The sequence below is a fragment of the Cinclus cinclus genome, chromosome 15 (assembly GCF_963662255.1).
Source record: "Cinclus cinclus chromosome 15, bCinCin1.1, whole genome shotgun sequence".
Taxonomy (NCBI): domain Eukaryota; kingdom Metazoa; phylum Chordata; class Aves; order Passeriformes; family Cinclidae; genus Cinclus; species Cinclus cinclus.
Window position 1 is genome coordinate 13,399,704 of NC_085060.1, and position 24,846 is coordinate 13,424,549.

Sequence of the window (24,846 nt, forward strand, 5' to 3'; positions counted from 1 at the left end):
TGTAAAATACAAATTTCTTTGCCTTTTGAAATATGTTTCTATTGATATCTAACCTTTACTTTGCTATAACTTTCCAACTGTACATAATTTCAAAGAACAGTTTGGTCTTGCAGGTAACTGAAGAACCTCCCTTAGCCCAGTGTCTGTCTGTTGTTTTGTCAGCATTTCTGGTGCTTTCCCTCAGATACTCTTTTTTTTTTTTCTCTTTTAACAGAAAATTATTTATTATTTGTAATCATAGAAGCCATTTAATCAGAATATTTTATTATGTTTACAGTTTAGGACTGGAGCCATTTTGGATTACTTTTAATTTGAACAAGATTTTCTAAATGAAGCCCTTTTGCAGTGGTTTTCAACTCAATTAGAGACCATAATCTTAACTCCAGTTTAAGTCAGGCACTTGGAAAGGTCTGTAAGCCTGTCTTTAACTCTTACTGATTTCTGTTCAAGGTGGCTTAGAGGTGAATGTACTCTGCAATGTCTTCCTAGCCTAGGGCCTGAATATCAACACAGGGCTTGGGAATTTTCATGTATTTTATAAAGCCAAAGAAGAAATGTAACAATAACTCTTTGTTTTATAACTTCCCTTAAAAATAAATTAAAATTTCAATGACTGTATTTTATTGGCATATTAATTTCCAGGTAGATAGAGTTAGCAGCAAACAGTGATCATAAATTTTGCAGGGGAAGGTGTGGGAGAGGCAAAATGGGTTGGGATGTGTCAGACCCCATGAGTGTGGTCTACTGTGCTGGGGATTTATAGTTCTGGTCTTGAACTGGAATGTACCTTGTACAAGTTGTGCTAGAAAAAATGATGAGATCCTGCCAGGTTTTTGGAGACATAGAGAGCCACCGTGGAGTCTACCAGCACCAGACTGCTTTTCATATAGTGCAGTTTGCATTGAGTATGAAAATGCTGGAGCCACATTCCCTGATAATATATCAGAGATTAAGGTGGTCTAATGGAGCAAAGATCAGTCAAGTATATGTATCTTTATAAAGCAGTTGCTGTCTCCAAATATATTTAACTTTAACCACTGTAATTAAGTAGCCAATTTTGCTGTTTCTATTAAACTAATGAGAAAAATTACCAAATAAGAGCTTTAAAATGCAGACTAAAGCACAGATGAGGCAAACAGGGAACATTTTTCCAAAGAGAAAAGCAACTTCTGTTCTGAGAAAACCCTTCATGAATGCTGTGCGCTGGTTTTTGTTGCTAGAGGGCAGCCTGGTATAAATAATAAGAGTATGAGACCTTAAGATCTGTGTGTAGTGTGTGTAACCTTTCTGAGTTTAAATCCCCATTTAAAGGACTTTTCAAGGATATCAGTAACTTCTTAGTTTTATGATCAGTATTTAATTAAAATCACCCTATTTTACTTTAATTTCTGTCTCAGTGATGTTAACATTCATGTGTCCACATTTCTCCAGTTTCTTTTGGCTCCTCATAAATCCTTAAGAGACGATTGACTTGGTCACTCTTCCTGTGGCAACAGCTAACATAAGTAAAGGAATTATGAGATTTTAAGAACTGTTTCTGAATTTATTTTATTTGCTACAAGATTTTTCACTCCCCCCGTAGGTAGCATCTGTAAAATATTTATGTACTAGCCTCTGAAACAGAAAAGTGTGTGGTATAAAATTTGTGACCAATTATTTATTTATTTATTTCTCATGGGTGTTGCTCTGCATTCTGTCTCAGAAGGGTGTGTCTCTGTTTTATGTTGCTCCTTTTTGACTATTTCTTATTTTGCTGATGTAATGCCTGCTGTACATGCATTTTAAAACTGAATGTAGAATCAGTTTTTTGCACAGTGCTCATAAACAATCAACCATTAGAACAATAATTGGAATAAATTCATATAATAAAATAAATTCCAAGTACTTCTATATTTTTTTTCATTTATAAACTATTACAAAATGTAAATATCTGAAACTCCAGCAATTTCAGTAAAATTATTCAGCTTTTTATGGCTAGATACAGCTCTTTGAGGTGCAGAAGTCAGCATAAGAAAATCAGTGTTTTAAATATACGGCAAATGGGGCTTCTGTGTGGTACATCTTCCTCAGGCATCTAAAAATTAAGAACATCTCCAAATTGGGAGCTGCTTGTCGTTATTTACCTATAATTGCTCTGGATGCTGCTACTTTCAGCCTCCTGTGGAGCTTTATTTTGGTTTGGTTGTTATTCATTTATCATAATTCACAGAAACAGGCAAAAGCATCTCCAGGGCTCCCCGAGCTTCCCTCAGCTAGGCTGGCCCTCAGGGATGCTGCCTGTGTCTGGGAAGGGCTGAGCTTCACATTCCAGCCATGGCCCTGACTGTGCACTTGGCACTGAGAAGCTGTAAGCTCTCCAGACTGATGTGGACCTGGATGTGAGAGATTGCTTAAGCAGAGTTTACCTTGCCAGAAAAAAACACATTTCATAGGAGAATCCTCAATGTCTTTTTAGGGAAACTTTATGTACTTGTGAACTAATATGGATCTAAGTGAAGATACCAGAAGTAACACCAGTCACAATGTTTCTTCCATATGGTCCCAGATGCTGTTTCTTCATCTTTAAGCTGTACTGATGCCTTCAAGATCCATGATGATCTGAGAAAGGAGATTGTGAACAGGTAGAGGTTGGCCTCTTCTCCCAGGCAGAAAGTGACAGGACAAGAGGACATGGCTTCTACCTGCACCAGGATGGTTCAGGTTGGACATCAGGAGAAGTTTCTAAATGCAAAGAGTTGTAAAGCATTGGAATGGGCTGCCTGTGGGTATGGTGGAGTCACCGTCCCTGGAGCCACTCAGGAAATGACTGGACCTGGCACTTAGTGCCATGGTCTAGATGACAAAGTAGTAGTGATCAGTCCAAGGTTGAACTTAATTATCTTGGATAACCTAATTATCTTTTTCCAGCCTAATTGACTGTGTGACTCAGTGAGTGGGATTGTCAGTCCTGCTGCTCGGGCATGAGGTGTTGCTGTGCTGAGACTACCTACCTGTGGCAGCTCTTTCTACAGCCAGCAGCTCCATTTCCTCCCATTTCCTACAGTGTGAGCTGGAGCAGCTTTTTGATACTTCCCAGATCTCTTGGGTTAGAATAAACCTTCCCCAGAAAAGTTCCCCCATAACCATTATGTAGCTTTGTCCTCTTCTCCCCTGTACCTGCCATAAACCAATTTATGCTGGCAAGAGGGTTTTGGAGTGGGTGCTAACCTCCAACATCTTTCTACAGGGGGGAACAGCAGTAGTCTGCAGGCTGGCAGTCTGCTTCCTTTCTCCAATACTACAAACACTTCATTTTTTAAGTCTGTGCCTTTATTTTCAGGCTCTTGGTATGAAAATTTCTTGGTTGTTTGTCTAGTTTTTAGTTTCACAACTAAAGAACAAAAAACACTTTTAGACCTTCTTTAAAACCTGGGGGTTTTTTACTGTGAAGCAAAAAGCAGCCAAAACCACACAGTTCTGAGAAAGTAAAATTATTCTGCATTCTTGTGTTTGAGTAAGACACAGAGCAACTAAAACAAACTAACATAAACAGGGAAGCCAAATTAAATACTTACATTTGTATAGTGCAAGAGGATCCTGAGCTCAGGAATGAAATTCAATCTTTATTTATTTTTTAAGTAGGCAGTGCATAAAATAGTTGAGGATCTTTGCAATGCAACTCTGTGATAGTGAAATATTTTTGACTAAAGAATCAGCTCATACAGTATTGTAAAATAAATAAGTGTTTGCTCAGAATGCAAGAGAGCTTTCACAAATCCAGAGGATCACTGCATCAGTCATAGCTCTTCATAATGCAAAAGAGAATTATCAAATGGATACCAGACACCAAATGGGGAGAGAGTATTTGGGTGTCTAATGGGCACTTGCACAATCTACTTAGCATTGGAAGTGTGAAGTTCTACTTGAAGCAAAAATGACTGTGGTATGTAAGGAATGCAGATGTTTATCTACATATCATTGCCACTGGGCCTTCTCATAGCTCTCCTAATAACAGCAGAAAGAGCTTTTGGGCTTTTCCAAAACAAGTTTGACCTTCACATCACTCCCCGCTTCGATGTGCTTTGTGCGAAAGACGATACATGAAAAAGTAACTTAGGAAATTACTGCAGCACTTTATTTCAGAGCTGAAGATTGGGGTAGAAAGATTTTATTTGGAGGCACTGCAGTTCACTAACAGATTATTTACTCTATGCCAGTAACTCCTGTGCTGCTTCTGAGATCCTTTAGACTTAAAGGACTTCCTGGGCCTTAGTAGGTAACACACTTTTTGTACTGGGTTTTGCTGTGCAAGGTTTTGCTGCTGCCTGCAGGGAAAGGAGTGTGTAGCACCTGGCTTGTCCAGCATCACTGCTTCTTCTGCACTGACCTGCTTCCCAACAAGGAAACCTACACATTGACCCAGTGGGCCATGTGCTGGGGGTTAGGTTTCTTTCCTTTTATTCATTTTTACTCATCGAATTTTTTTCCCATAAGTTGCTATGAAACACTAACACCCTGTTGTTACGAACCCTAAGTTGTTAAGTTAAAAGTTAAGAAAACAAAAGATATGATCAAGCTCAGGGAAGGAGGGCATCTGGTTGCACTTTTCTTATCTGGGAGTTTCTCAGAGGGGCAGAGATATCACAATTGGGCAGGCAAGACAGGGCTGGGGCAGCTGCTGGCTCTCTCTCTCTCTGTCTCCCCTTAATTTCAATAATTCGGAGGGAGGGAATTTACATTTTTCATTCCAAGGGAGGCTTCTTCTTTCCTTAGCAGACACCTGTTTTTCAAACCAAGACACCATGGTAAATATTAACAGAGTGAATTTGATGTTCATGATTTCCTCCTTGGCAGTATTGGTAGCAAATTGGGTACCTGAGTTCCTAAAAGCCTCCATTATAGATATAATTACCAGTTTGTGGGGGGCTCATGGAATGTCCAGAATAATTAATGCTCAAGGGAAAGCCATGGGAACAGTTGGAGCCTTGCTCAGAGTGGGAGAGATCTATTCTGTGAAAGGTAATGGAAAACTTAATATTCTCTTTTGGTGTTGAGGTACTTGATGTATTTTTATTCTTTTCAGTTTTAATTTTGAGTGCCCTTTTCTGATTTTTAGACATTATGTGTACTTTTTCCTTCTCTCTCCTATGAGCTCCTCTCCTATGAGAATAGAATTCTGCTGAAACCCTCCCCTGTAAAACCACAGAGGAATGAGGATTAAAGGTATGTGCTCTTCTGTATTCATGCTGTCGCTCTCTGGATTAGGATTGCTGTGGTTTATGTGTGTGCAGCTGCTTTCTAATTAAAACCCACATCTTCCCCAGCTTTAACATCAGTCAACTGTAGTGAAGCCATTAACCCTCTCTGTTACTGTCCCCGCTTTGTCCTATGGACACATGGAAGGCTAAGTAGATTGAGAAATGAAAACCCAAAAGCACAGTTCTCTCTCTTGCTGGGGTTATGCTCATTACATCAGAAGAAGGAAGGACATGGAAGCCAGGTCCCTCCCTGTTCCCTCAGGCTTAATAAAATTCTATCTTTTAGCATACTTTAGCAGACATTCAAGGCTGAGCTGCAGTCCTTTATTCTGCTACCCAAAGACTTGTTACAGTATTATGTCTACTCCGAATCCACTTAGTTGTTTAAAACTCCTGACAGCCCCTTCAGGGAAGTGTGTGCATCTGTTGAGTAAAGCAAGTTACCCTGTCATCCATCCACCCAAAGGATTCCCTGTGTCAAGGGTAGGAATCCTTGGTAATTTCACACTTGCTCTGTGTTTCTTCATCTCTACAAAAGGAGAGCCCTGTGGTCTGTTCCTAGAGACTGTGGCCTTTGCTCACAGCAAGCTTGTAGAATTCAGGAGGCCATGTCATCCAGGAAGGATGTTTGTATGATTCTCCTAAATGACAGAGAAGTGGAATGAGTACAGATGAAAGTTCTCTCTTGTTTCCTTGGGACTGAGCAGTAACATAGGGAATCTGTAATATGAATTAAAAGAAAAATAACAGTACCACCAAAACCCTAGAAGAGCTATGGAAAATTTGGCCTCTCCGGCTCCTTGAGCACTGTTTAGGTTTCAAAACTGAATCAGCCCAAGTTCATGGCTGCTCTTGATAAGTTCTGACACTTCATCCAAATGATCTATTCAGATCCTGGGTGGAGCAACACTAATGGTGGTGTAACAGACCTGAGGTCAATGCATCTCCTCCCAGTGTGTGGTCTGTGAATAATAGGTGGGCCTGTGGGTCCTAGAAGCAGTGATGTCTTTGGGAAAGAATTTGACAAAAAGGGTAGTTGTATCACAGTTAATACTTCCATTTCCTCTAAAGGATCCATTCAGTGCAAAGGAGGAAGGAGCATGCTTTTTCAAGGTGTCTTTTCAGAAGCACTCAAAAGAGAAGGCACTCTGGCTGACTGGAATTGTGTACACCTGAAGAAAGTCTTTATTTGAAATGAGCACCTGCAAAATGTACTGAAGTCAATGTAAGATGCAGATGGCTGATGGTTTCTAAAGTCAGGTTTTTATTTTGATGCCTTCAAATGGATTTCATTGTAGCGTGTGAGCTGTGATTGTCACACACTATAATAGGGTGTACTGAACAATCTTTTCTCTCTAAACGTACTGATGGATATTTGAATTGCAGAGTCAAAGAAAGTTTAAATGAAGAATGCAAAAACACACCTGAGGGAACCCAGACAGGAAAGGGCTTACTTGTGGATAAATCCACAGATCTTAGGAGAATGGCCACTTGTGTCTCATGAACACGGAATCCTGCATGACCAGGTTTTGTGAAATTTTGATTATATAGCACCCTTTGAGAATTTCTTGATACCAGACTGCAAACATGGAGGTGTCTTTCCCCCAGGTACAAACACTTAGAAGAATGTGAGTCAGTAATGAATAAAATTAATAAAAAGCATTGCAGCAAGTGTTTTTCTTTTCCTGTTTAACTAACAACCAGATCAGCCCCCATTTGGGCTTGTATTTTTCTCAAGGAAGAAAAGTTCCTAGAAATATGCGATGCTTCAACTAGATAAATTCACTGTAAGTGTTGCTAGTATTGATTTTTTTTTTTGTCAATTGAAAGTGTTTTTAAAGTCATTTTTCTAAGTCGTGTTTTCAGCTTTCAAAGACTTGATGTTGCTCTTGGTTCAAATCTTGCCTCTTTATTGCTGATTGTCAAATTATATATCAAATCTCCCATCCAGCATTTATTCACAGACTGGCTTTGGACCAAAAATGACTCCTTTATTTACTCATGACACACCTTATTTATGCAAGAATAGTGTATCATTTTCCTAATGAAGGACTGTATTTTAATTGCATGTTCTGGGAATAACCATCGACTGGTGAAATACAGTCTGCTCAGCCTTCACTGCATGTATGCAGTCACCACTCTTTGGTCACAAAAACCCAAATTTTCTTACATCTCTTTCGTCTGGAATGGTTTCAGCAACATTCCTCAAAAGAACATCTGTAGAGGGAACTAGGTCACTAAACTACCTAACCCAACAGAAATAGCTAATGACTTTTGGGTGATTTTCAGTATTTTTTTTTTCCTACATCCTCAGCTCCTAGAATAATTTAATTCTGCAAGCATCGTGGTTTTCAAAAAGAGTTCTCAAGTCCCTTGTGAGAAAAACTCAGGAACACAAACCTCAAAGACTTAAATTCTCTTTTAGAAAGTCCAAGGTCAGTGAAAAAGTATATTTGGATTTGACTTGTTTTATAAATGCTTGAGTTAGAAAGTCCTTAATATCGCTCTCATTTTATTACTGTTTAATTATGTCCTTTCTAAAATTGTAAGAGATACTGGAACTGTAGCAGAATGTGACCAGTTCCTACTGAAACCTGTTGGCTCCACAAAAAATCTGTTCATATATTTCCACGAGTTGCTTTACTGAAGCAGGGCTGACTCACAGAGCTGAGACACCTTCTCACAGCTGCTGAATGCAAAGTCAAATATTCCCATAGCACTGCACTGTTTCATGGGACTCTTTCAGTGCACTTACTGCCAAGAGCAAAGTAAAAATTCTTTCCTTTAGCCTTTAATTGAACTAAATTCTCTTTGATTCAAGGGTTAGCATTGCCTGAAAAATGAGTGCAGAACTGGGCCAAACAAGTAGTCCCAGTATAGATCAAAAGATTACTGTATGTAGATATTAGCAACTATCATTACTGGCATTGAAGAAGAGATAGGCTATGCTTACCATCTGCAGGTGTTGGAGTGGGTGGGTAAGATCTGGGTTTCAGGGAATTGAAAACACCCTGGTTTGGTGGTTTTTTTTTTCCATTTTGTTAATTATGAAATGATTATTAAAACATATAACAGTGATGAATTTGGCCAGTGAATTTAATGGGATGAAAGACAAGTGCAGAAACAAAGAAAACAAAGAAAAGAGCAAAAAATGTAGATGTTTTAGCTTACATCTAATGATGTGTAATTTTTGCTCATACTAGAATGAAGCATTTTTCCCCTACCTATTAAGGTAATTTTTCAGTTTTCAATGTTCAAATTTCAATCAGCATTTGAACACATGATAAATATCATTAGCAGAGGTTGTTGCTTCTGAATTGTACAAGGTGTAGAATACATATGTAACCTGCATCAGCCAATAAATTAGTGGTCCAAAGAAGAAAATGCATGTATGGGTATTGTTACCTAATATATAACTAATTATTTAATATTTTCTGTTCATAGGCTTTTGCATCTTAACATTTTTAATACACAAGCAAATCTTCATGTTGTCTTTTGTTTGGGGAGTTGCACAGATGTTGTTTCTTTCTGCCTGCTGCTGTGAGAAAAAACTTCAGTGTATTTCTTTATGTGTTAACTGTGTCAGAGTAGCTTTCCTGACATTTTTCCTGCTTCAAAGAAAGGAAGAGTCCCCAACCTAAGGAGAACACCTGTCAACCTTGGCTGCTGCTACAGCAAGAGTCTGCTTCTAAAGGGACTGCTGACTGAATTTTCTTGGTGTTACAGATCATGTACCATCAAATTTAGATTACAGCAGATTTCTTTAAACACATAATGAAGAATCATAACTAATTTTTGTCAGTTTCTGGTACACAGAGCCTATTTATTGTTATGATTGTTTATGAGAGATTTTTGTGACCCAAGTCCACTTTGTCTTCTTTCTCTACATTTTTTCTTCCATCATCAATCCCTCGTCTTTTCTGGACAACTTCTTTTCAGCTCCTTTGTCTTTTCTTAGTTATCTGTGGTTTTCCTCTTTTCTAGGTCTCACTGTGACTCTGCATCCTTGGGTGGTGTCCTGGTTTGGAGCAAGTTTGGAAGGAAACTTCCAAAGGGGTCCCTCTAGAAAGCAGATTCAAGCAGCTCTTCCCCAGACTGCTCAGGAAAAAATTTCATTGGAGAAAAGCAGAAAAAACTGTTTATTTAACAAGCAAAGTATTCATAAGCATTAAAAAATGAATAATATTAAACAATAAAACCTCTCCCTGTTCTGAAGAGATGGCACATTCAGAAAGTCCTTTTTGTGAGATGTAGCTCATCGCACTCATCTCTCATCAGTCCCTCTGGCACTGGAAAATGCCGTGTCCCAGCCCTGGTGGGCCACAGCTGTGAGCTCCTGGTGTTTTTCAGGAGTTTCAGTCCAGAGCAGGGGCTGATCACTTCCAAGAAAAAGAAAATACACAGTCTGGGGAACTTTTCTGCCTCAGCTAGGTATTAAAAAAAGCTAATTAAAAAGCTAAGGAGAGCTCTCTCCTTCTGTGCTGCTGACAACACAGTCCATAAGAAGGAATGCAGCGGGCAAGTGCAGTTTCTGCAAAAAACCTGCACACTTCTCCCCCCCACCTTTGACCTCAAAATCAATCTTAAAGGTGCAGAACTTAATATCCAGCATAAACAGAACAGATGACTGGGGATACAAGCATCATATAGTCTCCCTAGGACAGGTGGGAAGGACCCACATGCTGAATACAGGTATTGCCTTGCAGTATTTTGCAGAGAAGCTCTCAGCTGTAGGAGAAAACCAGTGCTGTGGTGACAGGGCAGAACGTTGTGTCCTTGTTCTGCATGGAACCCCACATCTCCCAGAAATGCTGGGACAACATATCTCAGTTCAGCTGGAGCTAGGACTTTCCAGTTCGTTGTAAAATGTGGGACACTTGGGTGTATGTGGGACACCAGTTTTCACCTCTTAAATCCCAATCCAGGACTTTTCTCCTGTACCAAGGTGAATTACCCCTGTACCTGCCATTATCCAAGTAGACAGCTTGTGTTACTCAGGAATCACAGAATCAGTGAGGTTGGAAAGACCTCTGAGATCACAGAGTCTAACCTTGGACTGATCACTACCTTGTCATCTAGACCATGGCACTAAGTGCCAGGTCCAGTCATTTCTTGAGTAGCTCCAGGGACGGTGACTCCACCATACCCATAGGCAGCCCATTCCAATGCTTTACAACTCTTTGTATGAAGGAATTCCTCCTGATGTCCAACCTGAACCTTCCTGGAACACCTTGAAGCCGTATCCTCTTGTTCTGTCCGTAAAGGATTGGCACCAACAAGGCAACCTGCAGGGGAACAAGCTGGGAGAGGAGGCCAAACACAAGATGTACTGTGCTGTAGTGCTTTGGCTCTGAGGAAAACGCTGCTCTGTTCATGTCCTGAGGCAGCTGGGAGACCTTGGCTAAGAGCAAGGGCCAAACCAGCCCCAAACCAGCAGTGGTATGCTAGAACCCTTCCTTTCTTGATCTGCACAGCACAAAGATGTCACAAAAAATAAGTGACTTGCTTGAGACTCTGCAGAAAAAGAGTGACAGCGTTGAGCACTGGATCCACTGAGTCAAATGAAATGCTTATGCTGCAAAACCCGGGGCTGCTTCCTAGGCCTTCCATCAGCTCATTACATATTGGTAGTTAGTAGCAATGACTGTTTCTATCTAATCAGAACCAATGAACCTTAGACTGTTTTGGGGAGGAGGGATACGTTACATGGGAATTACAGGATGCTAGAGTTGTCCAATAACATTTTAAGTTGAATGTAGTTGATATTATGCAGAAATAAAAAGACTGCAGGTGGCTGCTCTCTCCACTTCACCTCTTGACTTTTGGACTATGCCACTATGGAGGATTTCCAAACACTCCTATGCCGGGACATCAGACAATGGAAAGCTGTCCAGATACAACTTGTGTCCTGCTGGGAGGAGAAGAAATGATCCACCTTCATGTTCAGCTTCTCTGTGCGATTTCATTCTGGCCAACAGAAATGGAAAAGAAATAAACAAAAGAACTACACTTTCAGTAAAAGCTCCCAGTTAGCTTGTTAGAACAAAGGGCTTTGAGCAATATCAGTAATAAGCAATAAGCAACTGATTGACTTTCAGAAAAAAACATTTACAATTGTGGTAATACATTATTGCATATTAGATGGATTTTTAGCTGACCTACCTAAAAAGGCACTGTATTTGTATTAGGTTTTATTTTCTTTTAGTAATGCTAAAGGAGAGGGGCTGAGAAAAACTGGTTTGCATTGCTTCTTAAAAAATTACTCTCATCATTTTTTTGTGCTTTTATCATACTTAATTGTAGGGATAATTTTAAGTTTTAATGAAAACTTCTCATATTGGACTAATCCAGTCTAGACATTGATTTCAGTGGGCATTGGAACTTTCTTAAATAGTTTCCAGAAAGTTTTCTTTCATCACTGGTAAACTTGGACTGCGGACAAATCAAATGGATTAAAAGTATGTATTTAGAGCATGGCATGTAAGAAAGGGATCTCAGTGCAGCAGCCTGTCACCAAGATTTTTGCTTTTGAAGTATTTTTTTAGAAAATACTTAACTTGCTGTAAAATGTATTATCAGTGAAAAGCTTCAAAGCAAAACATTCTTTCCTCCCACTTTTGGTTATTTGATAAAGACGGGATTCTTAACATAATCATATGGTTGAGCTCATTATGTAAGATAGCTTTTTAGCAATTAATATTTGAGTGAATGCCTTCTCTAAAGTGAAACCATAATGGATCTTTGTTACACTATCAGATTTCCTAAAAAGACTGTTTAGCTAAGCTTCTTCTGCATGAACAAAACAATAAAAAACAAGTGTGAAAAACCTGTCATTTTAGGGGTCTTCTGCTGTGGACTATCAGTCTCTTTGCTGGTACTGAGGCAGACTTCTCTGTAATTCCCAGTCTTTTATTTTGAAATATTTTAACATAACTAGTGCCTTTTCACTGTGATCATAAGTTTCATTATTATTTTTAAGAAGTTAAAAGAGAGAGTGTTACTTTCACATAGATTTGCAACAAGCTTTGATAAGTTCCAGAAAAGTGACTTATACAAATATACTAGGAATGAAAAGAACTTGTTATCTTTAACAAGAGCTTGATTGGATATAATAAAAGTTCCTTGCTAATTTACTGAAGTTAGCAGCTATAATCAACAACATTTGATCTTCTGCGGAAGTTTTTGCCCCTTTCTCCCCCTCAAAATATTTCTGGAGAGAGTCCAGATAATTTCCTTTAATAGGGATTAAAACTTTAAAGGAGTGTTGCTTTATAGTGACCCTTTTTGGCAGTTTATCAGAACACTTATGCATCTGGTAAATGTAACTACAAAATTCTGCACAGGGATGACTATTTTTCCTTAAAAATATCTCCCTTCCCCTCCCTGCCATGGGCAGCACATTGTTTATGGCAACACTGACAAAATAAAGAATCACAAAATTGAGTTATGTGAACAGGAAGGCTTTGATTCTATGGGAATAGCTCCAAAAATGTCTTGTGTAACGCATATTAAATGAAGTCATTATCCTAGAACTTCGAAATAGGTCTATCCAAATAGACATGACCTGTTTTTTAAAAATAATTATGTTCCATTTAGAGTTCAGATAAATTGTCTATGTTTTTAATGTTAATTAGGATTGACATTCACACGGGTCTCACACCAGGGCTGTTGAAGTGTTGTGCTGCATTTGTAGAGATGTTTTCTTGTTGACTCATTTTGATTTTACAGTCCTTGTTACAAAGTCGTATTGTTGGAATCAGTGTTTTACTGGGGAAGTGGTTGTATGTCTGTTGTTGTTTTGTTATTGTTTTAGAAGTCTCTCAATCACCTCTGTACTTCTTTAAGTTCCAGCCCCTGCCAGGTACTCTCCTGGTCTATGGGAGTGAACACCAATAGAGCCACAGATGGACAGGGTAGACAGACAGCCTGTATAATCCATCCTATGCTGCTTTTGTAAGTCTGTAAAAATGCAATAAAGAAAAGAGTCTCATTAGGTAGAGGCAGGGAGCTGATCGATTTGCAGGCCACACTCAGTTTATAGCTGCCTTCTGTGTGAAAGTCCACCGTAGAGTGTGAGTTTACTCTATTTGCCATGGCTTGTTTAGTTAGACTTAATTTTCTTCTGGTAATGTTGAGCATTATTCATGTTTTTGTGGTGATTTTCACCCCAGTTTCACACCTAAGAATGGAGCCACTCTCAATTTACTCTGTAGAAATAAAACCCCATAAGCCGGAGGTCAGGAGAAAAGCTGAATGAAATGCTCTGAACCAAGTGTGAGTTATCTGGAAGACAGAAGCTGTTCAGCAAAAGGGGAGACTTAATGTCAAAGTTCTCATTTCAACTCTTGTGTATTTTTCTGCATTGCAACAAATACCACCTCCAAATATTGAAAAAGGCTAAAAGTAAAAGACTTTATGCGTAATCTCAAAGCAACTCATTTTTCCTTTTGTTGTGGGAGTCATTCCAGAGGAGTTTTTTCCTGTTAAAAAAAAAAAAAAGAAGGATCTTGGGATTTTTAAATTAGAGTTCATTTTAAATCTCTCAGTGGGGCTGGGAGAGCTGGCTGTCTGCAGCAGTGCTGAAGTTTTTTCAAACCAGGCCTGTTTTTCTCAGCACTGTCAAAAGCTTCTGCAGGTGTATTCAGGGGAGAGGCAAATGTGGTGCCCATACTCAGTGTATCTTTTTGGGAATCCCACCTAAATGAATGATAACAAATTCCTAAATGTGGACTGTTGATCCAATCTTATGGAACTGTTGATATTTTTATTCACTTATTTAATATTTCAGTAAATCACATGAACCTTTTTTCAACTATGTCCTGTGCCTGTAAGTTCTGGTGATTGTTGTTATGCATGAAAGGTTTTCCTTCCATAATTTTTTAAGTTGCTATCTCTAAGTTTTGTTATAGAGTCATAGAATGGGTGGGGTTGGAAGGGACCTTAAAGATGATCTAGATCCAACCCCTGTGTCATGGATATTACCAGTTAGCAGTTATTAACAATTCATAGTAGGAATAGTTCACAGCACTTGTAATAATTTGAGGAAAAGACCAGCCTTAAATTAAAAATACTTAATAAGTTCAGCTAGTAAAAATTATTTCAAAGTGTTTACAATTAATAAAGTTCATTAAAAAATCTACCTAATGTGTCTGTCATTTGGATAGCTGGAATTTCTCACCATTTACATTCAGATTTTATTTTTTTTCTTTCTAATGTCTATCTAATAGCTTGCCTTTAACCTTAAGAGATTAAAATAAGAAAATGAGAAAACTTAAAAAATAGGTAACTGTTCTTCCAATAATGACTTGCTAAATTGTATCATTATAACAAAGCAGATCTGAGTTCTGAGTTCAGTTGGAGAATTCCAGTTACCATTATAAAACCTTCCACAGTGTTTGAAGTTATAAAGTCCATTGGGAAATTCTATTTATAGGCTTTTTAGTTCAATCTCTATTGTTGTTGTTACTGTTACTATTGCTGTTTTTGTCTTTCTTCCCCCACTTCCTTTTTATTCAGACAAACATACAAGTGACTCCATTGTGATGCAGTGAACAATACAACTCATCCCTGCCCTTTGATACTACATATTACCCCCACAGTGCTCATTCTTCAAAGCCATCGACTGGGCTTGAGGACCCAGTTCCTGTTAATTTTAATGGGGACTAGACATTCATCCCCTAAGGCAGCTTTGAAAAATCTCTACCAGATTCTTTATGGTTCTTCTTGGAGACAATAAAATGTTTGGCTAGTTATATAGCCACATTTCTATTTAATTTCTACTGGGTCCTCTAAATGACACAGTTTCAAAGGGATTAGTGGATTATCATTTTTGCCTGCAAGGAAAAATGATACCTTGTTTTTTGAATTGTGTCTTGTAACCATCAGTTTTTACTGTGTTCTTTTCTGGAGAACACAGACAACCTTCTTCAGAAAACTGATTTCTTTCCATCCTTCTCTGTATGATGTATTTAGAATATGTGTCACCTTAAATATGCGGACTTTTAAAACAAAATCGCTGAGTAAGTGGGAGGGAAGAGGAGAATTACCTTATCCAACAGAACCAAAAAAAGCAGCAAATGCAAACCCAAACCCATTTTCCATTCATTGACACACATCACCCAGCAGCAGTCTGGATTCCCTTTCTGAAGCACTGCTACCCTATCTGAAAAGATTCTGGGAAATAATAAGAGCAAACTAAACTCTTATGTTAGGCAGATACTTAGAAGAATTGGCTCTGCAGACATTTCCTTTGAGAAAAGCAAGAAGTTTGCCATTGATATAAACAGAAGTGTTCTTCGTTGTAGCAACGTGGACGGCTGCTAAATTGTGTTTAAATTGTCCTTGTTTAATTCATGTTCTGTGCTGTCTGCCTTGTATATATCCCTTAGTTATGTTTTTGTCAGTTGTGTTTCTTTAAATGCATTATAAATTTCTATTTCCCTCATAAACCAGTCCCAAACAGGGCATCTGTACTGGAAACTGGTTTTAGTGATGTGACACTTTGGTTCTTTTATGTCATGAAAAGAGTTTTAATTTTCTTAACATAAGCCAGGCATGGTACATAAACCTCTATTTCCCCCCCTCTCCCCCTAGGGAGGCTTTTATGTTTGACTCCTTTAGTGGCAAAACTTTTGAATTTCTTCCCTTGATTGACTTGATTGTAATCTTACAAACATATATCCTTCATGCTGATGAATTCTTGGTTGGGATCCTCAAAGGAGTTTATAAGCTGCAATACCAGATGAAACAGAATAATTAAATTATACTTGCAAAAGCTGCTACTAGTGAAAATAGGAAGTTGAATATTAAAATGCTGCAGATTTATTTATTTATTCTTTGGGTGTCTTGTTTTAGATACTAGAGAAAGATGAATTTTTTTCAAGAACAGATTTCTGCCAGGTGACTGAATCTGCATAACCAGAATCTGGTTTGAAAGTGTAGGACAAAACCCCTGTGAACATTGTTGTGGCTTACTCTGCTTTGGTATTTTGTTAATGCTGGGATGAAATGGATCTAACCATGCTTGATGAGGTCTTCTCCTCACTCAGGAGGAAACTGTTGGTAGAATCTCACAACTAGATTCAACTGCAGCAGCTACTCCAACAGTCAGTAAGTGAACTCTGTAGCCACCATCCTAACAACTCTGAAAAAAAACCATTTGGCCAGAAAGGCTCCTGCTTGGAGTATATGCATGGCAGGCAATGCTTCTGTCTTGTGCTACTCAACACACTCCATCAGAAGAAGCTGGATTTTGCACTGGGAGATCTGTTCAAAACTTTGGTATATGGCTGGCTTCCTAGTGATTGGTTCTTGCAGGGCATTGCTGCCCAGAGGCCGTAAGCCTTACACATAAGAAGGCAGCTTCCCCCACCTTACTTCTTCCCCCTATTTTATATGGTACCATTTGGTCTGGGGTATCCCTCGGATCAGTTGGGGTCAGCTGCCCCAGCCCTGTCCCCTCCCAGCTCCTTGTGCACCCCCAGCCTCTCCCTTGGTGTGGAACAGAAAAGGCTTTGACTGTGTTTCACCACTGCTCAGCAATAAGGAAAACATCCCTGAATTATCAACATTGTTTCCAGCAGAAATCCAAACCACAGCTTCATACCAGCTACAATGGAGAAAATTAACTGTACCCCAGCCAAAACCAGTGCAGTAAGAAAAGAGAACTAAGTGGAGAAAGGTAGGATGAATGTAATATTTCTCAAAAACATTTTTTTTTTCTTTTTTATTGTCAGAAAACTACAGTTAGGGATTTTTCAGAAATTAGGACAGATGGATGAGGTATTAAGAGAGAACTGGAAGGGCAGGCAGGAGAGACAGAAGTGTAACTTTCCTGAAAACGGGCATAAATTAAGGAATGGAGATCTACGTGTATAAATTCTTTTATAAACATGTAAAATAGAAATATTACAGAAATGCAAATACAGGAAAGCATGGATTCCTCAGTGCAGAGCTCTCCCTCCCTCCTACACTTTAAGAGTTTTAAGACTCTCAGCTGTCATTTGTCATTGGAGCTGGCTGAAAATCGTCCAAATTTTATGAAAACTATCCTGACCTTTTTTCCTGACTTGACAAATAAAAGGATGTTTTTTCAGGGTGGGGAGAAGTGTTATTATCTGTAGTGAAAGCAAGTTTATTTTTTTAAACTCTTAATGGTATTTGTTCCTATTTTGGTAGATCTGTGTATGGAAATTGATGCCAGAATGCTAACAGTGCATACTGCCAGAAATCAGTTCAGATTTTCTACTTTCTTGCTGTCACATTACAAAAATGATTAGGGGTTTAAATATTGATTTTCTTATTCACATAAGTTTCTGGTCTATTTTTAACACTCTGGACTCCTGTGTGTGGTCTCCTGCCACAGTGGTTTCAAAGACTGCTGGCAGAAGAGATTTTCTTTTTTACCAGTTTTGAATTTGCTGCTGTTGTCCTCGGGATTCTCTTGCTGACTTTTGCTGTGTATTGAGGCAAATCCACACTACACAGAACTGGGATTGTTCTTCCTCCCAAATCAAAGGTGATTAATTCTATAATTGGTTCCGAATGAAAAACTAATAACATATCTAATACAGAGCTGTATGTATCTGATATCTAAGAACATATCTAATACAGAGCTGTATTTTCAGATGCCAGGATTAATAAATGATTGTGAATTACATAAAAATAACTTCAGTGTGAGAACTCTTCCATTAGACAAATTTTTTTGAAATTTGCAAGCCAGAGAAATGGATGGTATGAGAAAATAATATCTCTGTGCATTTTTTGGTGATGTTCTCATGTTTACAGAGCTATATAGATAATTTTGGATCCCCCCAAATGAAATCCAGCGATCCAGATAGAGTCTGGGATTTGCATTTTTGGAATGAGACCATAATGAAGTTTGAGATGCCTTGGTTTTTTTCAGCATGTGCTGGGTATCATGTGCTCAACAATAGTGAAATGTGAGCTGTGAAAGCTAGGCTTTGGCCCAGTGTAGCTCTTATGGTAGGACTGGCAGATGTCTGCCTTTCTCCCCAAGGCATCATGCCACTACTATACCATATGTACTGGCATTTGTGAACAGTTTAAGGAATAGGGTTTTTTTTGTTGTGACCAGCTGTGTGGTTGTGACTATTTCATAGTCCACTCTAATGGCTGTGGTGGGGGAAGTATGTTTGGAAATCAGGTTCATGCCACAGAGGAGCTATGCCAAACATGGGAGCTAAGACCAAGCTTTCATGAAAGCAAGCAATGAAGTGCTGCACAGGAAACTGCTCAAGAATTTGCCAAGTAAATCAACCATACCTGTGCAAGCCAAGACACAAGACAAGACTTTGTGGTAGTTTCTTTACCTTTTCTTTTTCATTACAGAGCCTTGCCTCATGTTTGCAATCTGCAAAACTATAAAAGTTTTGCTTTCTTCTCACCATCTCCTATCGAGTGAATGTTCATGTCTCAAAGGGGTAGATTTGAGGAAAGTACACTAACCATTCACAAACAACAAGCTCTTTAAAACCACAGGTGCATTGTAGGAGTTTCAGTCATTATTTTGCCTCATTTTATTTCTGCTTTTATTTTTCAGGCTTTTTAACAGCAGCCCTTGCCAATAAGATGACAGAAAAAACCCATACTGTTCTCCTAGAGCCTTTGGCATTTCTGAGCTGGTGGCCAAAACTAATTGAATTTGTGGAAAGAGAAAACAATGAGGAAAAATGCAGATTAGGTAAGGGAAAACCTTGAGGGACTGGTCTAGAATATAGATGAAGCAAGTAAGATCCTGAGAATAGTCAGCTCAGGAATGGCTTTGACTTTTTTAATGAGTGGGAATTGAAAAATGCATATTTATTATCACCTTGTTTAATGATGTAACTTGTTAACACTATAACTGTCACCTCGAGACACTTTCCTGAACAGCAGAACAGGCTTATGCAACTGGTGCCTCTCCACTGCACAGTGTAACACCACACTTCCTCCCTTCAGCTATGCTCATTCTTTTTGACACAAGTTTATTCAAAAAGACCATCCGTCACCACTGCCTTTTCACTGATACGATCAACTGCATAAATAAGATGTTTGAGAAGGAATGCACATTGCAGTCTGAAGGGCAGAGGAACTGAAAAGCAAGAAGAAATGATAAACCCAGGGAAAAACCAGGGGGTGAATGGTGTGGGGCTGAGGCCACTGGGCAGCACAACAGGCTGAGTGCAAAACAAGAACACATATTCAGGAGTAATCTGTACTGAATAGGAGGAATATCAAATCCATCCATAGTGAACATGAGATTGAATTAGTTGTAGTGGTGACATGGGGATTCTATAGTGCTACAGCTTCTGCTAAATCACATGGATTAAACATATACTCCACAGGGCTGCCTTCGAGTACAGTAGTCCCCCTATTCTCCCCAGTAAATCTGCCTCTCATATCATAAGTTTACAGGTTTTTAGAATTTCTTGAAGCCTTTCTTGGTGGATTTATCGCAAACATTTTGGTATATTTTGATAAGAAGGTTCCTATTTCACTGAAAAAATGAATATTTGAATAAAAAGCCAACATAAAAATTACATAAGTGCCCACCGTGGTACTGGATGACTTTTGCAGTTCTCTTCACCCCATCCCTGATCTCAGTGGGGCAGGTGAGCTGACTCTTTCAGATGCAGCACGGACAGGTGCACCTGTAGCATGTCACCTCTGTGACAGCAGGTTCTGTGTGGTAGGCAATGTGATGGTGGAGACTTACAGAGGAAAGCAGGATCAGAAAGTACTTGGACTTCAGCTCTTGCAGGGTACCAGAGAGATCCTGTCCTGTTGTAATACACTGACTGTTGCTTTTCTTCCTGTGCTTCCAGATTTTACATGGAAAGCTTTTTTAATTTGCAGAGTGTTTAGCTTTTAAACCAAGATATGTTATTATTATTATTATTGTGTCTTACTCTATACAACTTTCTGGGATTCTTGGACTCTCTTTATCCATATTTGTGGGCAGGCTCAGAGTGTTTACTTGTCTACCACTTATCTGATTCCTGGGACCCACTAAAATACACCACTAAAATAGGGTGTATTTCAAAACAGTCAGCTTCTGTTGGGCAAAGGAGAAATTAATGATAAATCCTTCAAAAGGTGGAAACTTTAACCCTTTGGTCCTTTAAAACCCAGTTCCCACTGGGGCTAGCTTCCTTTTCATTGAAAGATAATGAACCTTCACTTCTGTTCTGTGTCCTTACTTTCAGCGTGGGTTCTCTGCATAGCTCCTGTTGGGGTCAATTATCTGGGGGTCAGTTATCTAGCAGGAGAGACCCCCGAGAGGAGAGACTATTGCTTAATTGTTCCTGTGGGATCCTTGGGCAATGTGCACTTCTGGGGCTCATTTACAATTCTGACACATCCAGTGTGCCCTGCATCAGGAGCCCTGTGAACTGAACAAAAGTTAGAAAGTGGCAGTGCTGTTCCTGGCCAAAAGCTCATTAAGACAGACATCTCCTGCTAGTGAACATCACACAGATGACACAGACAGCTTACTCCAAATGAGAAACATTCTTTTGTTCTGTCTTTCTAGGGCTTTCGGATAAAAAGAATTTGAGGCCAGCTGTGATATAAAGGGAACAGGTTTAAAATAGCTCTCAGGGGCAGCAAATGCTTAATGATCACATCTTTCATTGCTCTTGGAACATTTGAGGAAACTCAGCCAGCTAAAATTCTTGTTGATTACTTTAACAGAGGCCCTTTGTTCATATTATCATGCAGAATAATTCAACCAATGCAAGCAAATCCTTAGCTATATACATAATTAAAATGTTAGGCTGTGATAAAACAGTATTGGCACAGACAGCACCTATTCACTTCATAAAGGAGTTCTATCACTGCCTTAAGCTTGGTTTTGCCCTATTTTATTTATTATTTTTGAAAAATAAGTTATATTAGGATAGTGGAAGATGATGTGTTTCTCGTGAGGAGTTAATGAGATTTTATAATGGAGAAAAAGGATCTAAGCATATCCAATGTAGTTAGCTTACAGGGCAGAATTAAAGGTGAAAAAAAAAGAGCACAAAATCTGTTTTAACTTACTTAAAAGTTCATTTTGAAGGGGTTATGTCAAATTTTCTCATTTCCTCCCCAAGTTTGGCATCTCTTATGCAGCAGTGAAATCTTCAAATTGAAGAGTTTATGAGGCACCTGAAAGTTTGTCAGAAAGAAAAATCCTTTGATCTAGAACATATTTTATTTGAATGCACTTTCAACTTATTGGACTACCTGTTTTTTAAGTCAAAAGCTTATTGTCAAATATTACATCATTCTGAGCTATCCTAAGCCTAATTGCCAACTTTGTTTTGGGATTCTCTCTCAGATGGCAATTACTGGCAATAACAGTTACTGCTGTTGGCAGGGGCAGACTGACTTTTCACAAGCTCTTTTAGAAATGGGCCAGGATCCTTTGTGATTTCCCGGGCAGGAGAAATGGAATTTTACAGAGTTTCTCCAAGCAAGGTCATCAAAAGTTCTTAGGAAGCAGATTTTGGCTCTTCTGCTTTTTTGGGTCACAAAACCTTGTTTTACCAGAATTTTTTCACAGTGGAATAGCTGTCCCTAGCTCTAGGACTGGAGGAAAGCTGATAGAGAGGTCACACCTGATAGAAATCAGGTCATTTTGATGCCAGGGAGCAGTCTATAGTTTTTGACTATTTTTTTTTTCTTAATATATGTTAGGCAACATATTGTAGAACAGTAGCAGTGGCTTTAGTGCTGATGGGAGCAGCCCCAAAAGAGATCCTGGGGTCACCTTGACTACTTTTCAGGTACTAGATCACAGCAATCTTTTTTTACAAGCAAGGTCTTTGAAAGTGATTTCTGAGATGGAAATAAAAGTTAGTCATCTGGGTTCAGCCCACTGCCCTGAACTAGAACTCAAAGTGACAACTGCTCTACTCTACTCTACTCTAATCCTCTGGACTAAGCAGTCCCCTGGGAACCTCTGTTTGGAAATCTATTAAGATTTCACAAGTTGTTTAGCAGGAGAAGCAATTAATGATTTGCAATGTCTCTGAAAACTGCAATTTAAAATGAGAATGAGAAGATGAGAAAAGCCTTTCTCCTTACACTTATAACAGACAATGTTATATTTTTTCCTAATTTTGTTGTGCCTTCTGTCCAGATTGAAGTGCTCCTTCCTCTGTTGGGTCAAATGTCCCTCTAATCTGCAAATAGACTGATTTGCACAGATTTTGTATAATTTCCTTTGAAATCCTACTTGATGTATCTTTTACTATTGAATTTCACAAACACCTTCAGGGACTATTACGTAGATTTATGGATAAATGTATTTTAAAGGAACAGTGGCAGGCAGTGAGTTTCTGCTATATTTAAGCTATGTAATCTAAGAACTGGAAACCCCATTTGCCTGTTAGTGTAGTCTTGGCTTCAAAAGTTTTCCAGTAGATAGATTTTGCTGGAGCTTTATTCTAGAGGTACTGTTATAGCAGAAGCTCCATTCAATATTTTAATCATAGCAAAAAAAAAAAAAAGTCTCTTAAGAAATGCACTACTTGATAGGGAGGTCAGGAAAAAACCCTGCAGTTTGCAATGTTCAGTATTCAAATGGAGTTTTGCAGCTGTCAAGTGTTTCTCTGCTCCTCAGTTTCTCTAGGGTTTGCTTAACTTCTTCATTGAAAAGTCTATTTTCCTAGACACTCAGTGTATTAATGTGAGCTGCAATCATCATGAGCACAGTGGTTATGATAGTTTTGTCTAAATAAGAGTGATCTCATCATGGACATCGTTTAGATGGGATAAATAATTCCCAACACATGCAGACTATAAAGACATTGGGAGCTTGTTATACACTGATGTCATGGGAAGAGCATAGTCTCTTCAGCAGGGACTCATCAGTGCAAAGGTCTCCAGAAGATGTCTGACTTTGAAGTAAGAAGAAAAATCAGGGTGGGAAAATCTGGTGTAAGTTCTTAAGTTTCTGTGGGCTTTGATCATTATTATTAATAGAATATTTCAGTTGCTTATGATTGCATAATAATAGAGACTGCAGGCCAAATTAATAAAAAAATGCTTTTTTAAAGTTTTGTTCATGAAAAAAATCCATAATTTATAAACTCTTTCAAACAAAACAGCAGCAGAAATTTAATTTCCAGAATTCTGACAAATTTTCTGAAGCTCAAAATCACTCTTTTTTTCTTTTTTTCCCTTTTTTAAAAATTTTGACTTTGTTATCATAATTTACATAGTGTGAAGTGAGTGAGAAGGGCTACTGGTAGGATTTGGTTGCATAATTTTACACCTGGTTTGCATTAATATAAATGGTAAAGTTAAACTTAGTGGATAATCAGTTCTGACTGTAAACTTCCTCTAATGCTTTTTAATGTTGTCATTGGATCAGTTTTGAAAGGATGCCACTGCCTGGCTAGATCTGAACCCAAAGATTTTGTGAGACTTAGCTTATGTGGATTTATAATATGGCACTCAAAGCAAGGAAGTATTTTCTAATAGCACAGAATTTAAAACATGATCTCATGTATGAAAATTCAGCTTTCTGGAACATATAATCACTTGGAGTAGTATACTCAAGTATGTCTCTAAGAATATTTTTTTGTTGTTGTTAACTAAATAACCACATTTAGAATCTAATCTTCCTTTTTCTAGGAAGACCTTTGTGAAGATTAGTTGGTGACTGTTGTCTATTAGGTTATGGATAGCTATGCAGCCATAACTGTAAATACTTATACATAATGTCTTTTTATTTCACTAAGGAAAAAGCTGGCCCAAGAGCTCACTTCTTCTGTTTGATGCTTCTACAACACTTCCCATTCCACCCTAAGTACACTAAGAAAGTGTAGAAACTATTTCAGTATCTATTGAACTGCAGCTACCACAAATTGTGTATTTAACAGCATAAAAGCTGGCCACGCTGCCCAACACTTTACTACAGGAAATGAAGGTAAGTGCCATGTTAATGTCAAGCTTGATGTATTAACTGGAAAGTCTGGCTCTTCCCTTTTAGAGATGTGGAACAAAAATACTCCAGTACATAAACCTTAAGCATCACTAGACTTCTATTTATACCTCTATAGTTAGAACTCAAATTCATTGTCCCATCCTAGCTGTTGGCAGATGAGAGAACTGAGCTAAGGAGAACCAGGCTAGAGCAACCGTTCTGTCTAGGGAACATGAAGTGACTGGAGATCTGTGAAAAGTATAAAATATACCTTTGGTACATGTGAATTTCTAGAGCATGCTACAGTAGGTTTAATGCCAGCACAGTATGTATCAGTATGACCCCTTTTAAAAGAGATTGGCATTTTTGCTGTTTCCATCAGTGGGAATAGAATAGAGTTTTAATTTATTGTGGCCTTAACACAGCCGATTTTGTGGTGGTGTGATCCTGAAACAAAGTAGAGAGAAAGAGGAATGTAAGTCTGTAGGAGATAGATTTGATCTTGGTGGAAAGGTAACTCACTATGAGTGCTATTTGTAGTATGTAGCTACATTATGCTTAGTGTTAAGTACTTGTCTTTGTCTCTTGAGCTGAGGTCACTTGAGGACAGATAGGGAGTTTTTACTTTAAGTAATAGTGTAATCAGGCTCACTGCATTTACTGAATGAACTATCATCCAGTGTTTCTACATAA

General features: G+C 38.5%; 1 long non-coding RNA gene across 1 annotated transcript in view; it reads left to right on the forward strand.

Annotated features, from left to right (window-relative positions):
• Nucleotides 1-9,341, forward strand: part of LOC134050150 (uncharacterized) — a 36,266-nt gene extending 26,925 nt beyond the window's left edge. Inside the window, exons 2-3 of the long non-coding RNA XR_009933660.1 lie at nucleotides 5,132-5,202; nucleotides 9,222-9,341. This is a non-coding gene — a long non-coding RNA (uncharacterized LOC134050150). The remainder of the gene's footprint in view (nucleotides 1-5,131; nucleotides 5,203-9,221) is intronic.
• Nucleotides 9,342-24,846: the final 15,505 nt, after the last annotated feature.